The sequence below is a fragment of the Asparagus officinalis genome, chromosome 2 (assembly GCF_001876935.1).
Source record: "Asparagus officinalis chromosome 2, Aspof.V1, whole genome shotgun sequence".
NCBI lineage: Eukaryota > Viridiplantae > Streptophyta > Magnoliopsida > Asparagales > Asparagaceae > Asparagus > Asparagus officinalis.
Window position 1 is genome coordinate 35,883,217 of NC_033795.1, and position 4,774 is coordinate 35,887,990.

Consider the following 4,774-nt stretch of genomic DNA (forward strand, 5'->3'; position numbering starts at 1 on the left):
CAGGACAACCCCCTGCTGACTTCGTCATCTTGGTTTTACTCAAACGAGACCCTCTGAATGATAGAGGTTGACGACCTTAGGTAAGTTGACAAGCTTTGTCATTCATTTGATGAGGTTCGTTGATGGGACGAATTTGGCGAGTTCGTCTTCTCGGTCGGTTCTTAATTTGAGGTTCGTTTTCATGATGGACCTCGGTATGAACCACTTATTGAATTTGTTGAACCTCTTTTTAAAGATGAGGTTCGTGTTCTGAGTCTACTCGGGTACGAGGATGAGGTTCGTTATTTTGATGTCCCTCAATCACTTGACCCTCGTCAGACTTGTTAACCTTGGGTTGGTCAGCTCTCGGTCGATAGTGAAAACCGTCTAGTGAGATCAAAGCTCGAGCCCTACGACAAGCTTGGTTCTGGCACTGACGTTATTGAGCGCATCTCGATAGTAGACCAACATGAACTTTTGCCTCAGCCGAAGCTAGGAAAAGTTCATTATCAAAAACTATAGTTTAGCTAGTAGAAGTCGAGGTTCGGCTAGGTTGCTTGACAACCCATTTCCTAGCCTGATAGCTAGTTGTTGGAGCCTCCTCTTTGAGGGGCATAGACTTTTCCTCGAGGTTAACTCGAGTTGAATCATCAGAAGCCACTTGGGCTGAAGTCTCATACGAGACTCGACGGCACTTACGTGCCTTCGTAGGGCTAGACTTACTAGAGGAGAGGAACTCCTCGTATTTGGATTGGTCAAATTCGATGACCAAAGTTTCGATGTCCATTCCCACAGCGATCTTCTCTGATTGCACCACCACCATCTCGTCGAAAAGAATAGCTACTCCCACTATGGTCATCATTATCTATAGGGTCGAAAAATTGATGTTGGATTGATTCTCTTATTTTAATAAAACTGGATTCGATCACTTGGTACTAATCCCTTATAATCACTCCTCTCTCGATTACAGATGAAGAGAAGATTAATTCAGGTCCTCTTTGTTTAACATGAGTTCTTGGTGGCGAAAGGATGCTTCCCTTGATGCTTGAGTCGAGATTGCCTCCCATTAATGATCAGAACAAGATTGATGGAGTTTATCACGTTCGTTAGCCGGCTAGAATTGAAGTTCAAACTCCGTATCTATACGTAGAAACTCTGATCTCTGTTGCTTTTTGAAGTCCAAGTCGAAAATCTCTAACCCTTTTCTTCGTAGCCATCTATGGCTATTTATAGGGTTTAAGTACGTAACCAACATGCTAAAATTATGGGTAGAAGGGCGTAACTACCTCCTCTAATTCAATGCATGTCATAACGTGCTCCTAAAGATTTGCCCACGTGGCTGACTAAGTCTTCGGAGCTGTTACAGCTAAATCTCATGTGGACAACGAACATCATCTTTAATTGAAATGGGGTTCATCATGTAAGACGAGCCTCGATACGTAGCGAGGTTCATCTTACAAAGCATACTTTGCAGTAAATAAGCTTCTTCTGATGAATTTTGTCTTCACTGACTTCGTCTGACGAATTTCATCTTCACCAACAAACCTTGTCTTTGATAACTAGGTCCAACTGCGTAGTAAACCTGGTGACTGTTCCTTAGACGAACCTCGTCTTCACTGACGAGCTTCAAGTCCAACGATGAGCTTTATCTTCACTGACGAACCTCATCTTTTGAAGATGAATATCAAACCTCGTTTCCAATGACGAGCTTCACTGTTTGATGTTGAGTTTTACTGCTCGACAACCTGCCTTCTTGAGGTTGATTTTTACTAAACGATGAGCCTCGTCTCTAATTGTGATGAGGTTTGTTTTCCTGACTATCCTTCTCATATTTTGAAATTTGGCATTTTTGAATGCCTACAGAATCACCTCTGGGTGACCCGCTGCTGGCCGGGTCACCTTGGGATGACCCGCGTTCTTCAATCTTTTTGGCCATAGTTTTGGCCTTTGGCCTCTATACTTTGTGTAGTTTTGATGGTTTTTAAGCCACCTCTTCCTTCTGTAATTTCTTAGTTTCCTGCACAAGGATTCTTGTATGTGTAAGTAATACGCAGCGCTTCTAAATGCATTCCTCGAGGGTCGAACGGGTCATTTTGACGCGGACCCATTCATTCGTTGGTGGTTTGGAAAAGGAGTCGCTCGCTCACTGTTCTAGTGTTTGGCACTTTCTAAATTTGAGATCCGCCTCATAATGGATTCTATCAACCGACTCCGAAGCCTTGGCATGTTGACATGCGAGGCGTTGTCGTTGCCTTTGACGAGCCCTCTTTGATAGAGTTGGCATGATTCCAACGACTATGTCCTTGATCGAGGAGTTCAGATTTGAAGATCCAGCTTTCTTAGATGCCAGAATGGCACTACAAGGGGCAACTACAGCAGCAACGAGGAAACAATCATTCTCTTGGATCTTCAGATCTGAAAACCAACGAACTTTCCTTGAGGAGAAGATCCTCTCGCTTGTGAGGGGAGGAGGATCTAGAGGAGGAGGACATGTACTCCTCGTACTTTTGCTGGTCGAACTCGTATTCGACCTCTGTATCAACCAGAATGAGGATCCTTGGTTGCGATACTACAGCCTCGGTAGAGAGGTTGTTGTCTCCCACTGTAGTCGCTAGAGTGTTTAGGCTAAAAGTTGATTTCATTTGGGAACTCATTACAATCGTTTATCGACTTTCAACAATTTCAAAAGAATGAGCCTTTTTATAAGACTTCTATTACACAAATAAAATAAAAAAAATTACAACTCTCTCTTCAAACAACACACAACAGATGTTTATCACCTGTTATTTACGTAGGATCTTTTTCTATACCGGGGTTTATCCGTGGACCACCGCGGATCAGATCCGGATGATCGGAAGGCTAGAAGTTCATTGCTTCACAAAGGAAACAAGAACAGAAGTGATAATCTTGACCAAGCGAGATTATGACTCTTCTCGAGATCAAGTCCAAGCCTGATTTTAAGGAAAGGGTGGATGGGGCTTCAAATCCTTCGAATTTCTCCTTCTTTATACTGGGATTCGCCAAGATCTGTTAGCCCTCTCTGAAATTCCTGGATCACTCTTCAAACCGATAGCACTTCGCCCAAAAATTTTCAGATCCAGAGAAATGAGCCCTTATACTTGTATTTATAGGGCTTCGGATGCAGGGTATTTGGATAAGAATAAATGATTTGGTCATATCTTCAGTCAATAACCACAACTTCTATCTTTTGAGTTTCCTCAAATTCAAATTGTAGCATGGTCAAAAGTTCACTTCTTTGTGCAGGTCACCTCAGGATGACCCGCATGTGTGCGGGTCAGCCTTTGGAGACCAGCACGATAATTTGTCTTTATCTCTCTCATTCGACATTGTAATAAGATGATTCAAGATACATTAGAAAGCTGGAGAAGATACCTATAACTTTTATCTTTTGAGATTTTCCGTATTCAATGTGGGTCATATTAAAAATAATACCTTTTTGTGTGGGTCACCTCAAAGTGACCCGCACGTGTGCGAGCCACCTCAAACCCTCCTGATTGTATTTATTCCATCGTTTCACATGTTTCAATGTTTCACGTGCGTTCCTTCGCTTCTTTTTTTAGGCTTGGATAATCTCGTTCGACTTAGATGATGACGTTTATCATCCTCGTTTCATCTCGAGCTGCATATGGGAACCCATAGGCAATTTTTGACGCCTACACTCAGTTCTAAACTTTAAGAGTGACTTTATTATTTAGGTTATTACTATCCAACGATGATTGCGGATGTAGTCGCCTATGCTAAAAATGTCATGTGTGTCAATTTCGCACTGACTTCTTTCATCAACCTCTGAAAGAACTACATCTGATTGTTGCCTTATGGTTATTTGAAATATGGGGCATGGACATCATTAGGATAATTAGCCCATCATCTACTAAAGGTCATCGCTTTATTCTAGCCATTACTGACTATTTCTCTAAGTGGGCCGAAGCGATCTCCCTATAAGATGTCAAAACTTTTAAGGTGGGAAGTTCTTGAAACACCATGTTATTTATCGATTTAGTATCCCTCAAAGGATTGTCAATGAAAATGGTTCATAGTTCATCAAACAACTGTTCTTTAAGTTATGCAACATGTTTCGAATCTAAGATATGACTTCCATGCCATACAACACAGCTTCTAATAATCTAGCCAAAGCTTTCAATAAGACCATAATCAAACTTTTAAAGAAACTCATCACCTCTAACAAATGAGATTGGGACGAAAAGCTTGGAGAATATTTATAGGCTAATAGAACACCAGGCATTACTCCCATAGGCACCACATCTATTTTCTTCGTCTACGGGTATGAAGTCATGATGTCATCATTAAGAACTGCTCTTGCCAAGAAAATAACAACTGAAGAACACCATCAAAAGTAACTCAAAGAGCTAGAGGCATTTGACAAGGTGAGACTTAAAGCTAAACAATGAATTGAGATCTACCAGTCATGGATCTCAAGAGCCTTCAACAGGAGAGTCAAGGAACAATCCTTGAAAGAATGCGACCTGGTCTTAGCTATTCGTCAACCCATTATCATGACGCATACGACCAAAAGAAAATTTTAACCCAAATAGGAAGACCCATTTGTAGTAGAGGTAGTCTACTCAAATGGAGCATATCGTCTAGTTGACCCAAATGACAATAAGGTCATGGCGCCAATCAATAAAAAAATTTTAAAAAATATTACCCTTAATTTTTAGCCACTATTGTCTCCCCACAAAGATATCAGTCACATCTAATTCTCCACCTCTGATCATAAATATTGATCATCTTAATCTAATATCCTAATCAAATT